The sequence below is a fragment of the Molossus molossus genome, unplaced genomic scaffold (assembly GCF_014108415.1).
Source record: "Molossus molossus isolate mMolMol1 unplaced genomic scaffold, mMolMol1.p scaffold_m16_p_17, whole genome shotgun sequence".
Classification (NCBI taxonomy): domain Eukaryota; kingdom Metazoa; phylum Chordata; class Mammalia; order Chiroptera; family Molossidae; genus Molossus; species Molossus molossus.
Genome location: NW_023425352.1, coordinates 42,317,746 through 42,343,242, shown reverse-complemented (window position 1 = coordinate 42,343,242; position 25,497 = coordinate 42,317,746).

Below are 25,497 nucleotides of genomic sequence, written 5' to 3'. Positions count from 1 at the left end.
ATTCCAAATCAATGGTTTGCTTCTTGGCTTTACCTACTCTACTATTGAATCTGTGTAAATTACTCTTTATTTCAGTTAGTACCTCCTTCATTTCTGACTGTGCATCCTTCATTTCTGACTGGTCCTTTTTTATGCTCTTGAGACCCTCACTATGTTCATTGAAGTTCTAAGTTCATTGGGCATCTTTATAAGCAGTGTTTTGAACTCTGCATCTGTTAGGTTGCTTATCTCCATTTCACTTAGTTCTTTTCCTGGAGTTTTGTTTTGTTCTTTCATCTGGGACCTGTTTCTTTGTCTCCTCATTTTGGCTGCCTCCCTGTGTTTGTTTCTATGTATTAGGTAGAGTTGCTATGTGTCCTGTGCCTTCTAGGGTAGCCTGTTGTAGTAGGTGTCCAGTAGTGTCCAGTGGCACAGGCTCCCTGACCTCCCAGCTGGGCCTTCAAGGTGCACCCCTTGTGTGGACTTAACACCCTTCTGTTGTAATTGAGTCTTGATTGCAGTCTCAATGAGGCTTCTTCTTTAATTTTGCAAGTGTAGGGGACTTCCATTCAGCTTGATTTCAGGCAGTTTTGAATGATGGTTGTTCTGTAGTTTAGTTGTAAATTTGATGTGGTTGTGGGAGGACGCGGTACCGTGTTTACTACACCGCCATCTTGACCAGAAGTTCCGACATCAGGACTTTTTAGAATCCACATCTGGTTTTCATGGGAAGATCTAGGCATGATCTGTATGTAAACAGCTATGACCTTAAAGTTGTTTCTGTCCCAACAAAAAGATAAGGTGTACTCTAAAACTCTTCCTAATTTAAAATTATGGACTATAAAACTCTTCCCAATATAAAACGATTTCCCATAGGTTCTGTTCACAAAACATAAAGCAGAGAAGCCCTTACCAGAGGTCCAGGAGGCAGCAGCACACATTTTGTCATGTGCCCACTAAAGGAACTAAACCTCTTTAACTTTCAAAATTACACAGAATTGTGCACTAGATAATAGAAACAGCATTAGCCCGATCCATAGAAGTATTATTTGGGACCTGAAACAACACTATAAAAATATAAATAAATAAAAAGAAAGGGAACTCACAGACTGAGAGAAAATATTTACAGAGCTAGAAAAAGGACGCCCTGGCCGATTTGCTCAGTGGTTAGAGCCTTGGCCTCCAACTGAAGAGTCACAGGTTTGATTCCCGTCAAGGTCACATACCTCAGTAGTGGTTCAGTCCCCAACCCTGGTCAGGTGGTGCAGAAGGCAACTAGTTGATGTGTATCACATCGATATTTTTCTCTCTCCCTCTCTTTTCTCCACTCTATCTGAAGATAAATGGAAAAATATCCTCAGGTGAGGATTTAAAAAAATTAGATAAGGGGCTTGTATACAGAATACATAAAGAAATTTTACAACTCAATATTTTAAAGGCAAATCACCTAATTAAAGAGTGGACAAACAGTTTTACTATCTTTCTTTGGTGATGACTCATTCATCTGTATCTCCAGCCCAGATCTCTCTCTTGGGATCTAGTTTCCTATGTTCAACCTTGCAGGGCATCTCCAGTAGGATGGCCTATGGGACAACAAACCAACAAATCCAAAACTGAATTCATTATGAGTCCGCACCAAATTGTCCAATTCATAATCTTGAGATTTATCTTCTGTCTTTTTCTTCTCTCGTCTCCTATATCCAATCACTGAGTTCTACTCAATTACTCTTAAAATGGTACAATTCTGTCCAACACCCCAGTCTCTATCTGCCTCTATGCAAAAGTTTACCTTTTGTTCTCCTTTTTCTCCTAGTTAACTTCTACTGGTTGATCTTTAAGGTTCGACTCAGTCATCACATCTTCATGGAAGCCTTCCTGGATGTCCCCACCCCTACTCCACAAGGCTGGGAGGTGTCCCTTCTCTGTGTTTCTTCATACGACGTGCTATCCTGTAGAGCCCTCTTCATATCCTAATAACATAGCTTGCTTTTTTTCTTTTTATCAGTCTCCCCAACTAGACTAAAAACGCCCGAAGACAGAGAATTTATTTTATTCGTTGTGGGCCTGCATTACATACAGCACCATAGGCCTGGCATATAGTCACTGCTAAACTCAATTTTAAGGAAGACTGGAAATAAGGAACACATTAGTACACGTGAAAGCTTACATATAAAATTTTTCCCAAAGTGTGTTCTAAGAAATAACATTTCCTTGGAGGTAGGAAGAAATAAAGTTTCTATGGTCAAATAAGTTTGGGAAACAGAACAAACTATACCTTCTTCTTGAAACTTCACAATGTTTTCTAGCTTATCAAATGCTATGAGAAGTCCTGCAACACAGAAGTCTTTTTGTATTTTGCTATCTGATTTCTCAAGCATATTGAGCATGAGGTCATTTGTTCATATTCCACATATTTCTTTTAGGGTGGCAGGCCTGTTCATTTCCCCCGTTTTTTTGTTTGTTCGTTTTTTGAGAAACTACTCCCCTCCTCCTTGGTTGGGACGAGCAAACTTTTTCTCTAAAGCATCAGATAACAAAGATTTCAGACTTTTCTGATTATATACATCCCTGTCACATATTCTTTTCTGTTTGCTACCTTTTTTTTTACCAACTCTTTCAAAATATAAAAACCACTCTGGCCAGTTTTGCTCAGTGGTTAGAACGTCGGCCCGTGAACCAAAGAGTCGCGGGTTCGATTCTGGCCAAGGGCACATAGCTCAGTTGGGGTTTGTCCCCAGCCCTGGTTCTGGTCGTGCGGGAGACAGCCAGTCGATCTCTCTCTTCTCTCTCGCTCTCTCTCCTTCCCGCGCTATCTGAAGACAAACAGAAAAATATCCTGGGGTGAAGATTAAAAAAGAAAAAAAAATGCAGAATCCCTTCCTTGCTCAATGGTTACATTTAAGAAGGTTATGCCTAGAGGGTCACAGTTGCCAACCTTTGCCATGGAGCCAGATGCTGTCGTAGGCTTTACCACCATCTAGGCCACGTTGTTCGGTTGAGGGGTGGGTGCATGACCCAAGCTGGGACAGCGGGAAACTTTCCCCTAGGAAATTAGAACACAGCTAAGAGCTCTCTGGTTGCTCTTTTACTATGAAGAGAGGAACAGCTAAGCGTAATTAGCAGTAACTGCCTGTTGCCATGTGACCTGACAAGGGAAAGCCAGGCCTTGAAGAGAGATAAGAATGAAGCAACTGAGAAGAAGAGATAAAGGAGGATTTCCCGGCATTCTACAGTACCCAGTATTTATGTCCCATCTTTCCTGCATTTCACTGTATTGTGGCCTTAGATCACCTCAAAATAAATCCTGTTCTTTCATTTGAGATAGGTAGAGGTGGTTTCTGTCACATGAAACCAAAAGAGATTTAACAAATACACCTTGAGAAATTTAAAAAAGAAAATAGGCAATACATTTCAATAGACATTGCTCCAAAGAAAATATGTAAATACTCAATAAAGCCAAAAAGATAATCAACATCATTAGTCATTAAGGAAATGCAAATCAAATCGAAGTAAGATACTACTTCACAAACACTACAATGGCTATAATTTAAACAAAACAAAAACAGAAAATAACAAGTATCGACAAAAATGTTGAGAAACTGGAATGCTCAGATATTGCTAGGGGCAACGTAAAATAGTACAAGCCACTTTTGAAAACAGTTTCACAAAATGTTAAACACAGAGTTTCCATATGACTCAGCAATTCCATTCCTAGGTATCAGCAAAAGAGAAATGAATGTCCATACAAAGACTTTACTTAAATGTGTTCAAAGTAGCATTATTCATAACAGCCAAAAAGTGGAAACAACCCAAATGTCCAACAACTGGTAGATGGGTAAACAAAATGTAGTATATAAATATACAATGGAATAATGTTCAGCAATAGAAAAAAAAACAAAGTAGAGCCCTAGCCAGTTTTACTTAGTGGTTGGAGCATGGACCCTCGGACAGAAGGGTTGTGGGTTCAATTCCTGGTCAAGGGCACGTACCTGGGTTGCAGGTTTGATCCTCAGCCCTGGTTGGGGTTGTGCAGGAAGCAACCAATCATTGTGTCTCACATTTATGTTTCTCGCTCTCTCTTTCTCCGTCCCTCCCTTCCATTTTATCTAAAAATCAATGGAAAAATATCCTTGGGTGAGGATTAACAACAACAACAACAAAAAAAAAAACACAAAGATTTTTAGGGCAGTGAAAATATTATACCATAATGATGGCTGTACATTTGTTTAAACCCCAGTGTGTAAAACACCAAAAGTGAACCCTAAGGTTAACCTTGGACTTTGGGCGATTATGTGTCAATGAAGATTCATCCTTGGTAACAAATGTACCATTCTGGTTAGCGATGTTGATAATGGCAGAGGCTGTGTATTTGTGGGGACAAGAAGTAGATGAGAAATCACTACGTTCCTCCCAATTATGTTGTGAACCTAAAACTTCTCTAAAAAAAGTAGACTTTTGCCCTGGCCAGTTTGGCTCAGTGGTTGGAGCGTCGGCCTGCTGTCCAGAGAGGCCCGGGTTCAGTTCCCGCTAAGGGCACGTACCTCGGTTGTAGTTTGTCCCTGGCCCTGGTTGGGTCGTGCAGGTGGCAGCCACTCAATGTGTCCTTTTCATGTCGATGTTTCTTTCTCTCTCTCTCCCTCTCACTGTGAACAAAAAATGGGAAAATGTCCTCGGGTGAGGATAAAGAAAAAAAAAAAAGTAGACTTTAAAAAATATATTGTTAAAAATATATATATATATATATTGTTGATTAAGAGCAGATACAGAATAATGCATTCTACATGATTCCATTTTTATTAAGTTCAGAAATGGACTCAACTAATCTATGGTATTACTAAGAATATCTGTTTCTTGTAAGGAAGGGGTAAAGTCAAGACTGGGACATGAGGAGGGGTTTCCAGGGTCCGAGTAATGTTCTATTTCTTAATGTGTCTGGTGGTTTTATGAAAGTGTTCACTTTAAAAAGTTTTTATTGTGCTTAAAATACGTGCACTTTTCTGTATGTAGGTTATATTTTTCAATAAAAATTTGTTTTAAAAAGAAGAAAAAAGAAACAAAGTATTGATACATGCTACAATATAGATGAACCTTAAAAACATTATACTAACTGAAAGAAGCCAGTTGTAAAACACCACATAGTTTATGATTCCATTTATATGAAATGTCTTGAAAAGGCAAATCTATGGAGACAGAAAGTAAATTAGTGGTTGCTAGGCCTGGGGATGGAAACAAGAGTGTTGTCAATGGGCATGACGTTTCTGTTTGGATTGATGAAAATCTTCTAAAATTAGGTTGTAGTGATAGTTTCAAAACTTGGACAATATACTAAAAAAAATGAACTGTATACTTTAAATGACAGAGTTTTATGGCATGTTAATTATACTTCAATAAAGCTGTCAAAAATGTAGATGATATGGACAAATTCCTTTAAGAACACAACTTACAAGAAGAAATAGGAGCCCTGGCCGGTTGGGATCAGCGGTTAGAGCGTCGGCCTGCGGTCCAGAGAAACCCGGGTTTGGTTTCCGCTAAGGGCATGTACCTCAGTTGCAGTTTGTCCCCGGCCCTGATTGGGTTGTGCGGGTGGCAGCCACTCAATGTGTCCCTTTCACATCGATGTTTCTCTCTCTCTCTCTTCCTCCAACTCTATCTGAACAAAAAATGAAAAAATGTTCTCGGGTGAGGATTAAAAAAAAAAGAAGAAGAAATAGGAAATCTGAATGAAATTAAATATCAATGGCATTGCGTCTTTAAATAAAAACCTTCCCACAAAGAAAACTACAAGTCAAAATAGCTTCAGTGGTGGATTCTTCTGAACACTTAACGAAAGCAATGCCAACTTTACTAAAAGAAAAAACCTCTCCCAGAGACCATAAACAAAGGAGGGAATGATTTCCAACTCATGTTATAAGATCAGCATAACCTCAACTTTTCTTCTATTCCTAGATTGCTAGAGTTCATAAAAAATTGATAATTATAAAAAATGTTCTGCCTCTATTGAGTATATGGTTTTCACCTTTAGGTAAAAAGGATGATATATTATGACCAAGTGAGATTTATGCGAGAAATGTAATCTTGGAATAAGCATAAAAAGCACAAATTATAAAACTGTTTAATTAGACTTCACTAAAATTAAGAATCTCTATATTAAAAAGACAAGAAATAACAAGTGTTGACAAGGAAGTAGAGAAAAGGGAACCCTTGTGCCCTATTGGTGGGAATATAAAATGGTACAGCCACTATGGAAAATAGTATATAGGTTCCCCCCAAAATAAAAACTAGACCTACTATATGATCTAACATTTTCAATTCTGGATATTTAAAGAACACAAAACCACTAACTTGAAAAGACATATGAACCTCCATGTTCATTGCAGCATTATTTACAATAGCCTAGATATGGAAACAAGTGACGTGTCCATGGATGGATGAATACATTTTTTAAAAATGTGATATACATATTCAAGGAAATGTTTTTCAGTCATAGGAAAAAAAATTCTGTCATTTGGATGGACCTCAAGGGCATCATGCTAAGTGAAATAAGTCAGACAGAGAAAGGTAAATACTGTATAATTTTACTTGCATGTGGAGTCTAAATTTTGAAAAGAAATTAAAAACAAAAACAAGCTTATAGATACAGTGAACAGACTGGTGCTTGACAGAGATGGGAGGGGTGGAGATGGGTGAAAGGAGTCAAAAAGTATAAATTTCCAGTTATTAAATAAGTAATTCATGGGTATAATGAACAGCATAGTGACTATAGTTAATAATACTCTATTATATATTTGAAAGTTGCTAAGAGAAAATCATAAAAGTTCTCATCACAAGAAAAAAATTTGTAACTATATATGGTGACAAATGTTAACTAGATTTATTGTGGTAATCATTTTGCAATATATTCAAATATCAAGTCATTATATTGTACATGTAAAATTAATACAATGTTATATGTCAATTATACCTCAATAAAAACACTAAAAAAGAAAAGAATGAAAAGATATACTAAGGAAAAAAAAGTAGCCCTAATGAAAACCATATACCTACATAAATAGAAAACATATAGATTTAAATTTTTAAAGATTGCTAGACATACATACTGTGTAATGACAAAAAGTTCAATTAATTAGTAAAATATAATAATTTCAAAACTGTATGCATCTAATATAATAGCTCCAAAATAAAGCAAGAAGTGACCACAACTACAAAAGGATATTTATCATTAGATAGAGTGGGAGGGAGGGAGAGAGACAGACAGAGAGAAACAGCGATATGATAGAGCCACATTGACTGTTTTGCCTCCCGCACAACTCGACCAGGGCCCAGCCCGAACTGCAATCGGGGTACGTGCCCTTGACTGGAATCAAACCCACGACTCATTGGTCCGCGGGCCAATGCTCTAACCACTGAGTTAAACCGGCCAGGACACATTTTTTTTTTCTTTATTGATTTTAGAGAGAAAGGAAGGGCGAGGGAGAGAGAGAGAGAAACATCAATGAGAGAGAACATCGACTGGCTACCTCCTGCATGCCCCTCACTGGGGATTTGGCCCATAGCCTGGGCATGTGCCATGACCAAGAATTGAACCAATGACCTACTGGTGCATCGGTTGATGCTCAACCACTAAGCCATACCAGCCGGGCCCAAGCCACAACTACAAAAGGATAAATACAATATTATGTTGAGAGCTTTTGACCCAGCAAACTCAACCTTCCCTGGTGATCAATGTTAACATCAACAATGATAAGTGATATTGATATCATTAACCCCTGATATGATGTGATGAGAAGGCACTTCACCTTTGTGGCCTTCCCCACCAAATCCGTAACTACAATCTGACCATGATAAAAACATCAGACAATCCCAAATTGAAGGACATCCTACAAAATATCTGACCAGTACTCCTTAAAGCTGTCAAAGTCATCAAAACAGAAAAACTAAAAAACGGTCACAGAACAGGGGGTGCTAGGAGACAGGATGACTAAACTGCTATGTGGAACCCTGAACTGAATTCAGAAACAGAAAAAATGGCATTAGTGGGGAAACTAATGAAATTCAAATAAAGTCTGGAGTTTAGTTCATTGTAAGGTATCCATGTTGGTTTCCTAGTTGTGACAAATGTACTATAAGATGTTAATGTTAGCCCTGGCCGGTTTGGCTCAGCAGTTAGAGTGTGGGCCCATGGACCAGAGAGACCCAGGTTCGGTTCCCGCTAAGGGCACATACCTTAGTTGTAGTTTGTCCCCCGCCCGGTTGGGGTTGTGTGGGTGGGATTGTGTGGGTCGGTCTCTCTCACGTGGATGTTTCTCTCTCTCCCTCCTGCTCTATCTGAAGATAAATGCAAAAAAAAAAAAAAAAAAAAAAATGTCCTCAAGTGAGGATAAAAAAAAAAAGATGTTAATGTTAGGGGAAACTGGGTGAGAGATATATAAAAACTCTGTGTACTACCTTTGCAACTTTACTATATATCTAAAACTATTACAAAATAAAGTTTCTTTTTAAAAAGAGAATTTCTGTTCATTAAACAAAACACTAAGAGAAGGAAAAGACAAACAACTGACTAGGAGAAAATATTTGTAATAAATACACCTAATAAATTACACACACACACACATAATGCATTGATATACCAAGGGCAGGGTAGTGGAAATGTCTGTCCCAGGTACAGAAATAAAAGAGTGTATTATAAATGGAGAATGTAAAAGCAATAATAAAACTGCCTAAAAATGAATCTATACTTTATTACCATGAGCTGAAAATTCTAAACAATAGCATAATAAAATATTCCTCTAGAAAAAAAATCTTTTGTTTGTGTGAATTCTGACCTTAAAGTATGATCCACAGACTCGGAGTAACCTGAGATCCTTTCAGAGAGTCTATGGGGTAAAAATCTTTTCACAACAATAGAAAACATGACTTGCTTTCTCACTGTGTTGATTATGTGCAGTGATGGTCCTGAAACAATGGTGAGTAATTCACCGCTACATACGAAGTTAACAATAACAAAAGTCTAGTTTACTTAAGAATATGCCTAATGAAACAGTAAACATTTTATTAAATCTTGATCCTTGTGCACACATTTTTTTTCATGTGTGTAATGAACTGGAAAATAAAACACTTCTGCTGTCTCAAGGAGAGCACTTTAGTGATTATTGAATTGTGAGCTGATCTAGTCTTTTTTTTAATGGAACACCATTTTCACTTAAAAAACAACAGACAGACTATAATTATTCAGCCCTGGTTATTTAGCAGGCATGTTCTCAAAATGAACAAAGAGCCCTAGCCGGTTTTGCTCGGTTAGAGCGTCGGCCTGAGGTCCAGAGACCCGGGTTCGGTTACCGCTAAAGACATGTACCTTGGTTGCAGTTTGTCCCTGGTCCTGGTTGGTCATGCAGGTGGCAGCCGCTCGATGTGTCCCTTTCACGTTGATGTTTCTCTCTCTCTCTCTTCCTCTCTCTCCTTCCCACGCTATCTGAACAAAAAATGGAAAAATGTCCTCAGGTGAGGATAAAAAATAAAAAAAAAATGAACAAAGAAAACGGCTTAATAATTTGCTACCTTAAATCTGAGCTGTCAAACCAAAACTGAATGTTAGAAGCTACTATGAGCTTGAAAGCTTCTGTGAGCCTAGACTCTTATAATGAGATCAGTGATGATAATAACAAATGCAATGTTTTTGCTATTATAAAATGAAATGTGTCAACACTTAGCTTCACTAACTCAGGAATAATATTTTCCAAATCAACAATGCATGATACTACAGTTATGCATGAATTTCATTCAGAACATAAGAGAGGCCAATCAATTTTAATGTAACCGTATGAACAATTTATTTACGTGATTTCAGAACACATTTTAACTAACCTGTAAAAGTTACTTCTTGTCAAGTTATGTAGCATCAAAAAAGAATATCTACAATTATTTAAAGAGACTACAAACACCTCTCTTCTCCATCTATATATTTGTGAGAGGCCAGATTCTTTCTTTTAAAGATTTTTAATTGATTTTCAGAGAGAGAGACAAAGACACTGAAGTGAAAGCAAAATATTGATTGGCTCCTCCCTGCATACCCCCTATAGGGGATTGAGACTGAAACCTGGGCCTGAGCCCTGATGGGGAGTCAACCAACAACCTTTGGGTGCACAAGATGCCCACGCCCAGCCAGCTGAGCCACACGGCCAGGGCGAGGCCAGTCTTTTCATATACTGTAACTAGAGCAAGGTATTGCAGCAGACTGAATGCAGACGCACAGATGAGACTCCAGCTGCACAAATGTAAAACATCACTCTTATCACTAAATTTTGTTTTGTTTTACAAAATTAATTATTTTTATAAATGTATATTATATATGTTAATATGCAGTGGGTTTAAGAAGAAAATTTAATTTAAAATATATAAATTTTCTTCAGTTTTAATTTATAATAGGTAAATATTAATAGATAGAACACATAAACAAAAGCAAAGAGCTCAGAAATTTTTTTTAATCTTCACGTGAGGACATTTTTTCATTTATCTTCACATAGAGTGGGAGGGAGGGAAAGAGAGAAAGACAGACACATTGTTGTGAGAGAGACACATAGATTGGTTGCCTTCCACACGACCCTGACCAGGTCCCAAAACTGAACCCTTGACTCATGGGTCCAAGGGCCAATGCTCTAACCACTGAGCAACCTGCCAGGGCCAGCTCGAGAATTTTTTAAGAATGCAATGAAGTCCTGAGAATAAAATGTTTGAGCACTGCTGTTCTAAACAACTGCTATTACTGTTGAATTTCAGTAATACGTGTATGTATTAAATTAACACTTCTTAAGCCCTGGCCGGTTTGGCTCAGTGGTTTGAACGTTGGCCCTTGGACCAAAGAGTCTTGGGTTTGATTCCGGTCAAGGGCACATACTTCAGTTGAGGTTCAATTTCTGGCCCTGGTCAGGGTTGTGCGGAAGGCAACCAATAGATGTGTCTCCCTCACACTGATGTTTCTCTCTCTCTTTTTCTCTCTTCCTCCCTCCTACTCTATCTGAAAAAAAAAAAAAAAAAAATCAATGGAAAAATATCCTCAGGTGAGAATTAAAAACAAATGTTTTTAATTAACAGCTCTTTATTACCTTCTCTGGAATAAACATTTATTCTATATGGAAGTTAATTCACAGAACTTCACTTCTGCAAGTAGACCACTACACACAGACTCAGCCATATTAATCCTTTCAGACAGTAAGTTCTTAACAATTACGAATCATTTAAGCTTGTTTCATGAATAATTCTTGTGTCCACCTCTGTGGTACTACATGTTCCTACATTTAACAGTGAATTCAAAATAAAACAATAGAACAGTGATTATAAAGACAAAAAAAAAGTTACTTCAATTCTATAATTCTATACAGCCATATGGAAGTTTTGTGTGTTAAATCGAAAACGAAGCAATGTGAACTGTGAAGTATAATTTTTGGAAAGGGAGAATTCTACTTTATAAGTGAAATATTTTTCTAATTTTAATAATATCTATAAAACTGAAATGTATTCTTTTTAAGTTGATTGTTATTTCTAAAGAACAAATTAAGAAAATAATTATTTTTGCTAATTATTACATTATCAAAAATAATTTTGTCATGTAGAGGAGGGTGATGTTAACAAATGATCCTCTTGGAGTGTCATATACACAAGGTATTCATTGTTAATGCTATACTGAATAATGAGATATGGAACACTTTCCTCCCAAGTTCAGCATTAAGGTCTTGTTTTTTAAGGATGTCCCTAGCATCTTTATTCATATGTCCTCTTTGTGTCTGATTTTTATTCCATTCCAAATTATGACTGAGATTCATTAATATTATTGGATGTATCAAAAGTCCAATTTCTTTCATCTTTCCAATCTGATGTCATTTTTCACAGCCCTGATCATGTCAACTATTAAATGAAGCTCTCTTGATTCCTTACGCGATTAAGTGCTCCATCTGTGGTTTCACGGCATTTTGTAGGTATGTAACTTAACCAGAATACTTATCACATGGAAGTTAGTCTATCATCTCTTTTAGCTAGAGAGCTGGGAAACCCAGCTCCTAGTCTACGGCCTGATACATAATAGGATCTTATTTATTGTTATCAGTCAGGGTACTCCAGAGAAACAGAATCAATAGGACTATATCTTATATATACTTATGTGGAAATACAGGAAACCTGTTGGTATAGCTTCAGTCTGAGTCGGGAAGCTAAAGAAGGACCAGGAGGACCAAAGGTATAGTTCTAGTCCAAATGGCAGCAAGCTTAAAACCCAGGAAGAGCCACTGTTTCGATGTAAGTCCAAAGTCAGAAAAAAACTCATGTCCCAGCTTGAAAAGCAATCAAGTAGGAGGAGCCTTTTACTCAGCCTTTTTCTTCTATTCAGGCCTTCAACTGATTGGAGGAAGTCTGCTCACGTCAGGGAGAACCACTTGCTTCACTCAGTCTACCAGTTCAAAAGTTAACCCATCTAAAAACACCCTCACAACGCCCTGGCCGGTTTGGCTCAGCGGTTAGAGTGTCCGCCTGCGGTCCGGAGAGACCTGGGTTCGGTTCCCGCTAAGGGCGTGTACCTCGGTTGCAGTTTGTCCCCAGACCTGGTCGGTCGTGCGGGTGGCAGCCACTCGATGTGTCCCTTTCACGTCGATGTTTCTCTCTCTCTCTCTCTCTCTCTCTCTCTCTTCCTTTCTCTCCCTCCCACTCTATCTGTACAAAAATGGAAAAATGTCCTCGGGTGAGGATAAAAAAATAAATAAATAAATAAATAAATAAAAACACCCTCACAGGAAATCCAAAATCATGTTTAAACAAATGTCTGGGCACCCTGTGGCCCAGTCATGTTGACACATAAACATGAGTTTATTAATGTTTATTAATGTTTCTCTGTCTGCATTTGCCTTAGCCATCATTGATCACAGAAGAAGAAACATGTAAAGATCATACTTATAAAGCAGAATGCAACTGAGCTAATGAAAGGTATAAGGATTCAAGTTTCACATGTCATTTAAGAGTTAACTTCTTATTCGAGGAAAGAAGAACAATTAAGATTCTCATAGGAAGAGACTTGTGGAGTGGGGGCAGGATCTTACAGACAAAGGAAGCCGCTTCATCGCAGAAGGCTTGTTCCAGTTTGGATTCAGATCACATTTCTAATGCAACGTCTTTGGCTGAAGAAGGTTCCTGAGACTGTGGCTCAGATCACTAAACACACAGTGCGCTCCCAACCTGGAGGAAATCCAGAAAATTTTCCAGTGTTGGAATATCCACTGTTGTTATCCTCAAGGATCAGTCTTGGCTCAGAGTTAGTTACCATAGAGACCATCTAAATCTTATGCTTTTCCTTAGTGATGTCCAAGAAAACCCAGACAGATACCTATTCAGAAGATATTCTAATATATGGCTTTACACCAAAATAGATGACTAGGTCCTTTGTGGAAAACAAAAGCAATGGTGTTTATGTCAGAATGTGGAGGCAAGGTTCTCAAAAAATGCAAATTTTAATAATGGGTAACTATAATCGCTATTTACATTTTATTTCACTTTTCTGATTTCTAAGTGAAGCATGTTTATTTTAGAAAATTTAGAAAATACCAAAAAAAAAAAAAGAAACAAAATCAATTTTACCTTTTATGGTGAGAAAGAGTATAAAGTAAAACAAGCAAGACTTTCCTCCTCCCCTTCAATATCACCAACCCCATCCCTGAGATAACCACCTTTATCTAGATGGTTCTTATCGACTCTGCTCATTTCTTTCTTGCCTATTCATTTACTGATTCAGCAAACATTTATTGAGTGGGCACCTTGGGCCAAGCACTATTCTAAACAGAGCTATTTCATTGGCAAATGAATCTGACAAGATCTGTCTTCCCATGGGTTACATTGTAGCGAGAGGCGATGGACACTAAATCGGTAAACACATGAATAAATAGAAAAATACTAACTAGTGATAAATGCCATGCAGAAAATGAGATGGCAATATTGTATCTGAGACTAAGCTGTGAAGATAAACCAGCCCAGGGAGACTGAGGGAAGATACTGCCAGCACAGAGAAAGGAGGACAAAGGCGTGATGGAAGTGGGAGGGAGAAAGCTATGAGATGAGGTTGGAGAGGGAGCCTAGAACAGTGTCCAAACAGTCTGGCCTTTGAAATCAAGAGGAAGCCACTGGAGGGTTTTAACAGGGGAGTGATATGCTCTTTAAAGTTGCTCTCTGTGGAGAATATATTTAGAGCAGCGATTCTCAACATGCAGTCCACAGACTCTCCTAAAAAGTCCACAGACAGAATTCAGGGAGTTCATTATCTTGAATAGAGAAAACTACCTGGTCTAGCCCCTTAAAGAAGTAAAAATCTCAAATTTGTTTTATTTTGTCTATCCTCTGATACCTCTTCCTGAAACATCAAAACAATCCTTTCTGGCTTCCAGAGTGCCATAGTGGCAGGAGTCTCAACTTGACACGAAGGTTCTTCCTTATTCTCTTAAGATAGTGTTTAAATCGAAACCCTCCTGGAGGCCTACTAACTTCAAAGGCTTAGACTCAAAGACAAACCTAGCCTATGTAAAGTGAGCAGATTGAGAGTGACTTGGGGGTCAGGGTGGAAAAGTCCCCACTACTTGAACTCAGTACTTCCATAGCCCATCCCAACTCATCTCAGGTTTTGGTTCCCTGCTGCCCACTATAAAAGGGAAGCAGATATAAATTAAAACACAGATAGACAAAACACAACCTGGTAATGCTGCAGGAAAATGAGGCCTAGGAAGCACACCTGTAGAGAAAGAAGAAATCAAATGCTTCTTGAAACAGTTCCGCCTCAGACACACTGATTCAGTTTCTAAAGGTGGAGCCCCCAAATCACCTCTGTTGAAAATAATGATCAGCCGGTTTGAAAAATACTATATCTGTGGGGGGAAATCCAGAAGACCCCACGGAGCATAATGCTTAGCAGGTCCAGACTAAGAAAGCACAATCTTACCCCTTTAGCCTTCACATGTGATTTTTGGCTTAAATCATTCTAGGCATTTTCATTGGTAGATTATTAGAAAGGTGACTAGCATATTAATAAACTAAACAATTTATATTCAATAAAACCACTGAGATTACTGACACTGAAAAAGAGAATTACTTAATTTATCTTCCATTGTACCCTTCAAGATGTAAAATTATTTCTTTTCATGCTGCCAGAACAAATGGACTCCATTTAGTGTGGTCGAGGACCATACAATTTATTAAATGACACTTGGAAGCCCTCATAAAAGTGATTAATATGTGTGCACTCAGAGCTCTGAGTACAGTGATTTTTCAGAGAGTCTACTGTTCCTACATTTAGAGAACCAACTTGTGTGTGTGAGAGAGCTTTGCAGGAGGTCTGTGTTTCAAAAGAAATCCCAGAATATCAGAGAATTACAGTTGGTGATCTCATCCAGTCTCACGGCTTTAAATGCTATCTATACACTGCTTGTTTCAAATTCATATGTCTAGCCTGACCTCTCCCCTGAACCTCAGATTCTTTCATCTAACTGTTTACTTGACATCTGCACTTACTTTAATATGTGTCTAAAACTTCACAGGACTAAAACTGAACTTTTGATCTTCCCCTGCATCCCTCATTCTTTTCCATCTCAGTTGATAACAATTCCTTTTTTCCAGTTCTCGGTCGTCCTTGGCTCTAGTTTCTCTCCCACTCCACATCCAAATCAATTAACCAATTCTTTCTACTTTCCCTTAATAATATATCCAAAGAACTTCTCAGCACCTTCACTTGAACCATCACAAGACACCGTCAATTCTCCCCTAGATAAGTAGCTTCCAACTGGTCCTCTTTGCTTCTACAATCGCCCCTCTTCCATCTACTTTTTAAATTTTTTTTATTCCTCACCCACGGATACTTTTCCATTTATCATCAGAAAGAGGGAGAGAGAGAGAGACAGTGAGAAACATCGGTGTGATAGAACCACATCAACTGGTTGCTTGACTCCCGCATGACCCGACCAGGGCCGGAGACGAACAACCGAAGTTCATGCCCTTGACCGGAATCGAACCCGCGACTCAATGGTCTGAGGGCCGACGCTCTAACCGCGGAGCCAAACCGGCCAGGGCAGCCCTGTGTGTTTCTTTACTCCTAGTACATTCATTTGTGTACTGACTCACGACTGTCTGACCCCAGTACCCAGGAGAAAGCGGCGGCAGGTCAGCTCTGAGGTACCAGAATATGCAGAAGACGCAAGGTCGTTCCTGGCGTCCGCGGTGTCCTCTGGCCCGCAGTGCCTTCTGGGAGTGGTCGTCCAGCTTGCCACTGCGCCTGCGCGGCTCTCCTCCTGCCTCGCTCATTCCTTTACTGGTACCACTGTGCCAGATGCAGGGTGTGGATAATACCAAGATCCGGCTCTGACCCTCACACCTCTCCTAAGCTCGTCCTTGAATGGGTGTGACTCCCTTCTTAATATTGCTTAGGCCTTTCTTAGGCCCTAGGGCGCTGAGGCCAGCACCACTGAGGTCAGGTGTCGTGGTCCTTCCCCTAGTCACCTGATCCAGTCCTTGACCGCCCTGGCTGCTTTCCTAAAGAATTCTTCTTTTTTTTAAATCCTCACCCGAGGATATTTTCCCCCATTTATCTTTAGATCGAGTGGGGGAGGGGGGAGAAAGAGAGAGAGAGAGAGAGAGAGAGAGAAAAACATCAGTGTGAGAGGGACACGACCCCGACCAGGGCCAGGACTAACCGCAATCTAGTTACCTGCCCTTGGCCGGAATCAAACCCGCCACTCTGGTCTGCCTCCGATGCTCTAACTGCTGAGCCAAACCAGCAGGGCCCTAAAGAATTCTTTTTTAAAAAAAATGTCCATTTGGTGTGGCTCGGTGTTTGAATGTCCAACCATGCACCAAGAGGTTGCAGGTTCTATTCCCGTTCAGGGCACATGCCCAGGATGTGGGCCTGATCCCTAGTGGGGGGCATGCAGGAGGCGGCCAATCGATGTTCTCTGTCATCAATATTTCTGTCTCTCTCCCTCTCCCTTCTTTTCTCCAAAATCAATAAAAACATATATATTTTTTTCTCTCTTGAGTTTAGAGAGAGAGGAAGGGAGAGGGAGAGAGAGAGAAACATCGATGGAATAGACACATTGATCCATTGGCTGCCTCCTGCAGGGCCCCAACTGGGGATCGTTTGCAACCTGGGAATATACCCTGACCAAAAATAGAACCAGGGACCTCCTGGTGCATGAGGCCACCCTCTACAAACTGAGCCACACTGATGAGCTCCTAAACAATTCCTAACCCAAGCAATTCCCACAATTAGGAATGGTATTTTGACCACCTTCCCAAAAAGGAATCTTGGTAGTCTTCATATCTATGATTGAGAAATCTATTGTGAACTCATCTGATCTTTAAAAAATAAACTATGAATTGTTGTGTGTCAATTACAGTAAGTTAAGATTTATAAGAGCACTGGATGTGGCAAGCATGGGAATAAGTGATTCACATGCATTGACTCGTTAAATTTTAACAGAATTTCAACTAATAAATTAGAAAGCATCTACAGTCACTTCAAAGGGAACATTCAAGTTAATAGAGCTCAGATTTCTGGGGTACCTACAGTGGTAGCAAAAAAAAAAAAAAAGAGTAAAGCTAATGTTTTTAATAAAATGTATATAATTAAAGGATTTCAGCAAAGCATATGAGAAGCAGTATCATAATATTTATTATTTTGACAAAATAGTAAAATGTGGTTTGGATTATGGTGCAGAGCAGGGAACATATAAATCCTTGAACAACTACACCTAAAGACTACTCACTCAATTAGTGGATGGTGATTGGTTAACAATGAATACTTGTTATGGGCTAGTCACCAGACTAAATGCTTTACCTGCCTTAATCTCTTAATCCTCGCTGCAACTCTATAGGAATATTATTCTTCTTTCTCTGTTTCACAAATGAAGAGGCTGAGGCACATATTAGTAAAATAACTCCCACAGTCACACACCCAGTAGTAGACAGAGATGGGACTAGAATTCCAGGCATTCATATCAGTGCATTCATGTTTAACCACTATGCATACTGCCTCACAGTAACCTGACAGAATACTCAGTCCTTAGACGCTATCAATTTTTATTAATAATTGGAGTGAAGATGTTGATGGCATGCAGATTGAATATAAGCATAATCTAAAGCAGGGAGGAGGCATTAAAATATTTGAGGTCAGAGTCAGGATTCAAAAGTATTTCAACAGGCTTGTTTGGTGCTAGAACAGATAACAACTGACATTTGCAACTTCATGCTGGGTTTCTCAGTGTCACTGCCATGTGACATTTTGGGCCAGATAATTCTTTGTTGTAAGGTGCTGCTATGTGCTTTCTAAGATGTTTAACAGCATCCTTAGCTTCTACCTACTAGATACTAGTTAAGGCCTCCATTTGTGATAACCAAAAATATCTCTGAACATGGCCAAATATCACCTGGAAAGTAAAATCATCCCCTGTTGAGAACCACTGATTTAGTCTTTTGCCACATTTAAAAAAATTTAATTCTCATAATTCTGGTACAAGGTAGGTAAGTTGATATTAAAACAAAAGTTATCTTATTCTGGGTGTCATACTGTCATCAAGATGAAATTAACAAGAAGTGAATGTAAATTCCTGCACTTAAAGCAAAACAACAGCAAAAACATAAGCCCATGGTGGGGAACTATGAGAGTTAGCACATGTGGAAGAAACCATGTTTTTAAATGAGTAAAGATTCATCTAAATAATTGTAGCAAACATTTGTTAAGGGCTTAAAGCTTTTTCAGATTCTGTTGTGTGCTGTGCACACAGCTCATTCAATCTTCACAGGGAGCCCCATGAGATAGATAGTATCATTTCTATTTTAGAGTATGAGGACATTGAAGTTTAAGTAGCATAGTATACTGGCAGAGGTAACATGACACTGCCATGATTTGAATTCATGCAGTCTATTTATTTATTTATTTATTTTTAATCCTCACCCGAGGACATTTTTGTATTTATCTTGAGATAGAGCGGGAAGGAGAGAGGAAGGAAGAGAGAGACAGTGAGACAGACACATCGAGTGGCTGCCACCCACACGACCCAACCAGGGCCGGGGACAAACTGCAACCGAGGTACGTGCCCTTAGTGGGAACCAAACCTGGGCCTCTCTGTTCCACCGGCTGGTGCTCTAATGGCTGAGCCAAACCGGCTAGGGGGAATTCAAGCAGTCTAATTCAAGTCGGTGCTTTTAACTATTAAATAATACTTCACACACACACACACACACACACACACACACAGGAATCATCAGTACAATGTGGATGTGGCTTGGAGAAAAATACTGAGGTATAATTGATATCCCAAACAAGGCAGGTGATAGGGTTATAGTCCTCTTCTGCTCTGATGGTTAGGTCATTCATAATATACAGATGTCAGCTGGGATTGCACAGACTCTTAAGAACCTGATTAGATTGGTTTGAATCTATAGTCCACATCTCAGGAAGGTTAAAACCCTCCACAAGAGTTTTGTATATTTCACTGTCTCCAGGCTCCTCTTGTCCACAAGCTGTTTCAACAGCTACCCAGATGAAGAACTGAATCCCTTTTTAAGTTCACAAGTCATACAACCTGTTAAAGAACCCAATTCAGCCAAGTTAATTTGAACATCTAATTGGCTTTATGAAGTGAGTCATGACTCGGGCAGCATCCTATTCAGCAAGTAGAAGAGCATTCTGAGGGGTTGTACAAAATGGGAATTTTTGCGGAGTATAGCTCAGTGGTAGAGCATCTGACTGCAAAACGGCAAATTTTTATAGGAAGAAGAGTGTGGAAAGGGAGTTATTAGCCAGCAAGCAAGAAAGACAGACAGAAAGAAAGGATACTTTTTAGACCAAGAACTCTTTTTGGGGGGAGGTAGGTGGGTTTTATCATTCCAATTGCTTCTTCCTTTGGGGTGGGACAGATGGAGAGGACACACATGATGGATTATTGGTGCTTAATCAGAAAATTTTTAACTGGTTAAGAGGTTGAAATTACAATTAAATCAGGTATTAAGTATATGTTTGGCATCATGGACTTTAGCACAAGTAAAACTTTGTGCCTGTGGTTTTCTCTTCAACAAACCTAATCCAGAGCTTTTCAGGATAGAGTAAACTTCTTTGCAGTCTGTTACAGAGTAAACATGGCAGCAGATTCTAAAATCACATATTAGACATGTCTGTACTCAGATCTCTTTGGGGGGAGTATGCTTCCTCTCCAAGCTCTCATTCTCATCCTCTCCCTTTTGAACTACAAATAATCCTTTCTTCATTATGAGGAACAATCCACTTTTCTCTTCTTCTTCAATTAGAAAGTTTGTCTTCATTACATTTGCAATTCCTTCTTTGTTCTTTAATGGCCAGTAGTTGTCAAGCAAGGGCGATTTTGCCCCCAGGGACATTTGTAGACAATTTTGTTTGTCACTACTGGTGGTAAAGGGGTGTTTTCCTGGCATTTCATTCATAAAGACCAGGGATGCTGCTAAAACAATCTACATTGCACAGGACAGGCCCCCACAACAAAGACTTATCAAAATGTAATAATTTCAAGATTGAGCAACTCTGAACCATTGAAGAACCAGAGCTCCTCCAGAGGAAATTCAAAGATGATTATGAAAGAACTCAAAATTGTATCAAATGAGGAATGGCTGAAAGAGCCAAAACTGTTTAACATGGAGAAGGGGACAATGGGAGAACATGAGAATTTGAAAATTTGGAGAGTCAAGGGTCAAGACAGACCATAGAAAGAGGGTGATAGTTAGAGAGTGGCAAGTTTCAAAGGTTGTCTGAAAATGAAATGGGCTTTCTTAATTTTTCCATTGTGCATGAAAGACTGGGTGACCCTTTATCAAGGACCTAGAGGAGAAGCAAGTAATAAGTGGAGCCAGATCAAATTTCTATTCTTTTTGGTCAGAAATTGTTACATATCAGCAATTTCATAGGGCTCAATTTAATGTTATTTAAGATATTTTTTAATCAATTTATTTTGTTACAGATGTTTTTTCTTTTTCCCCCATTGACACCCTCCTCCCGATCACGCCCCACCCCAGCATTGTTGTCTATGTCCATTGGTTACGCATACATGCATAACCAATCTCTTCCCTACCTGCCCCATCCCCCTCTTCTGAGGTTTCAGTCTGTACCCTACTTCTATGTCTCTGAGTCTATTTTAAGATCTCTTCACTCTGGGTATTAGTAAGCTTCAATGATGTCTGTGGGTTCTTTCAACTCAGAACTGGCCAGAATACTCAATATTTCACAAGCTGAGCAAGGGTCCATGACAAGTAGATCCTTAGAAGATGACATCTCAAAGTCTTGAGTTTGTCTTTCCTTCCTGTCTATTTATATTTATATTACTGGATAATTTTAGCATTTTGGAGAATTATTTTCCTTCTATGGGCACCTACCCTGAAATAACACCCAAGAAATTCTCTCAGTTCAGATACGGCTTCTGGTTTTATGCAAGGAACTTGGTCCATAGGTGTGTGATGCTAAGAGACTAAAGTGTGTACCTCCTTTCTCTTTTTCTCTGGGCTGCTGAGTTCCTATATATTCTTAAGTCTCTGATATGGTTATAAAAGTTGTAGGAAATAACATCTGGCTCATTGAAATAAAAAGTGAAGCTTTCCCCACCTCAGCCATGTTTTAATTATGAAAAAATTTAAATGTGCAGGGAAGTTGAAAGAGTAGTACAATAATCAGACATGTACCTAACATTTATATTCAGCATTTTAAAAAACATTTTGCCCTTTAAAATATATTTTATATGTACTTCTCTCTGTGTGTATGTATATATATATTTTTTTTGCTAAACCATTTGAAAAGAAGTTGCAGACAACATATCCATTTATCTCTAAATACTTCAGGGCATAGCTCCCAAAAAATAAAAAGTTTTCCTACATAACCACAATGTCAATATCATATATAAAAAATTAATACCAATACACTAATGTCATCCAATACCCAGTAATTAAAAAAATTTTCTAACAATCCTATAAAGTCTTCCATAGCTGTTTTGTTTTTCTCCCAATTTAGGATCCGATCAAGTCTATCTGTTGCATTTGGCTCTTACATATCTTCTCATCTAGAATATTGTTCCAACTCTTTGATGATGTTGACTATTTTATGAGATCAGGCACTTCATTTGATTTATTGTTTCCTTATAGTATGTTTGGCTTGATCCTTTGTCACCTGTATTTGTTATAAACTGGAAATTAGATTGAAGGCCTTGTTCAATGTGGGCTAAACATTTGTGGCGTATATATGATAAGAAAATTCTGAGTTGTTCTAAATTAAATGACAGTGACAGGAGAATGAGAGAAAGAGACAGAACTATTAATCTGATAATGGCTGCTGACCACTTAAGGAAAGATTTCTCACATCCCTGTTTTACCTTTGCAATTTTGGATCAATTTCCAGGTAGCTATTCCTATAGATTATTTTAGCCAGACACCATTTAACTCCAGGAACCTCCACTTGTTTGCTTGTGGGCTTTCAGAACTGCTGCCCCAGCTGATCCACAGAAGCTAACATTTCTTTTTTTTAAGTCCTCACTCGAGGATATTTTTCCATTGATTTCTAGATTGAATGGAAGGTAGGAAGAGAGGGAGTGATAGAGAGAAGCATCAATGTGATAGAGATGAATTGATTGGTTGCCTCCCGAACAACCCTGATTGGGGCCAGGGATCAAACCCGCAACCTAGGTATGTGCCTTTGACTGGGAATCGAACCCACGACCCCTCAGTCCTCGGGCTGACACTCTATCTGCCCCTGCCAAACTGGCCAGGGCAAGCCAACATTTCTTTATGCGGACTCTGCTGTCCCAGAACTTGCTCCTTCTTCCCCTTTCCACACACTGGATGTATAAAAATGCTTGCGAGACCCTGGGACAACTGCCATGCTGTCTCGTCTACCCAGCCACGCTGCTGGTAATTTAGACTCCACACCCTAACACCAGTCTTTTGGCTAGCATTTGTGACTCAATAAAACCTTAACTTACAAAAAAACTTTAGGCCGTGGAAGTTAAAAACATTTAGCCTAACAATATGTTTATTTCATAGGTAGCAATGTACCTGTTTGCCTGTCTATACCACTATTTGTGTTTCTAAATTTGGTGACTATGTTATGGTAATGACTACCAAGTTGCTTTAGTACTTTCCCCCTTTATTGGGGGTAAATGCTTTGGCATCAAGAGAGTATTCTGCTTTTCAACAACCTTCCACCAAATTATTTAGCTCTTCTTGATGACCCTTGCCTACATCAATTGTTTCATGGGAGGGGGATGGAGAATTCTGACATTCTCATTGTATTCTCTCTTTTACATTTATTAGCTGATATTCTTTTGTAAAGGAGCATTTATCCCATTACCTGGGACTAGACCATATTCCCTCCTTAAATGTATAGTAAATGCTTAATTCTTTCCCTTTAGTTTAAAAAAAATAAGGTTTTTAATGACTTTTCTAAGAAAACAGTTTCTACTCTTTGAAATAGAATAAAAATTTACAAACCCAAACTCGAGAAACTGATTCTAATCTCGGTACAAGGAGAGGAAAACAGAATTTTAATTACAATCTACAGAATACAATTTATTTCTGTAATTATTATGTCATTACATAGAAATTAAACTGAAAAGTCACCATCTTCAACAGCAGAGTTTCAAAAAGCAGTAATTAAGTGGCTAATAACCCATTATTATATATTACCAGTACAAATATTACTTTAAGAATCATATAATATCCTTCAGTAAAGGAATGAAAAACTAACTGGAACAAGTGGAGATTTATTTGCAAAAATGTGAAGTTATTACCCATAAAATATATTATATTTATTGCCCTTTTATAGTCCAATAAAGTTATCTTACTTAAAAAGCCAAACTGTAAACAGCTGTGGGGGAAAATAAGATGCATATATGAAGGTTAAAAAGTGAACCATTACTTCTTTAATAATTAACCGATCACTTCACATAGTTTTAAAAAATCAAAATTTAAATAGGGAAGAATGCACCATCCCTAAAATTTAATTTGGAGTAGATTCCAGTAAATATTCATTTCAGGGAATGTTATGGGATCTAAAATTATATGTATATTACAATGCAATAAAATAAAAACCTACATAAACCAATTTCCAGGATACATTTGGTACTTTTCCCTGTACTGCCCTATTCTTTCTCAAATTAAAGAAATGTAAAGAAGCTCTCTTAATAAATTTGCTACTCTAAAAAAGTACTATACTGATATTGCCAACACTATGTATGTTTTATCATTTTTTTCCTGTGAGGAATAGGGAACTCAAGGCCCTGGAAATTTTTGATTAGTAGTTTCTTAGACAAAAGAAATGTATTCCTAAGTGGTTAGCTACTCTTGAAAACCTTAGTAAAATTTCTTTTAAGATCGACGAACTTGGGGGGAAGCTAAAGAAGAGAGGAACTAGAGTGCTCACAGTGAGCAACTTGACGAATCAAAGAAGAACTGCAATTCTCCAGATGACCCAAACTTCTCTACAGAATTCCTTTTCGGTTTTAACCACAAAAGCTCATGTCAAAGGCATGTTTGATTCCACCTCATTCTTTTCGACAAACATGTAGAAATCGATCAGGGCATATGCACATCAAGGAAATGAGAGTGAACTTCAGCCCAGGAACAGCCATGACTTTCCTGGCTCCCCTGGTTTTCTGATGTGTTTTTCCAGTGCTATTTGAGGCAGAGATAAAGATACATATTGTTGTCTGTCAGTTCTTACAATGCTTGGTTATTTGTTTGTTTTTTTAACTATTTATTTCTTTACTGATTTTAGAGAGAGAGGAAGGGAGAGGGAGGAACAGATAGAAACATTGATGAGAGAGAACATCGATTGGTCACCTTCTGAATGCCCCCCACTGGGGGTCAGGCCTACAACCTGGGCATGTGCCCTGGCCGGTAATAGAACCAGCCACCTCTTAGTGCATGGGTCAATGCTCAGCCACTGAGCCACACCAGCCAGGCTCAATGCTTGTTTTGAAAATGATAATTTATTCCAAAGTAGTTGATTTACTAGGGAATGATTTTAGCATAATGCAAATTTTGAGTTTATTTATGTGCAATTGTGTCTATGAAAATACTAGGTGAATGTAGAAAACTGCCTTCACCTGAACTGAGCTTTGAAATCGATTCATCACCAGTTTAAACCTAAGCCATGCTTCTTAAGGACTATTCCCAGCCAATTATTGAGCACAGCAGACATTTAAGTCATTCCTAAGACATGTTACCTTGGCTCAAAAATTCCCCATTGGCTTTTCTGAAAGTTTCTTAAACTATACTGAGATCATAGACTTCCTATCCAACCTTCATCCCTCCCTTCTCAACGGGGGTTAGACTTTGCATCACAGTCTGATAGCTGTCCTCACCTCCTCTGGCTCCCTTGCCCCTTTCCCTCAGAGATACTGCCCCTAATAAATCTGTTGTCCATATTATCCTGACTTTACATTTACTTCTCAGAGTACCAAACTTAACACAGGGATCAATGGGGCTGTGATGAAA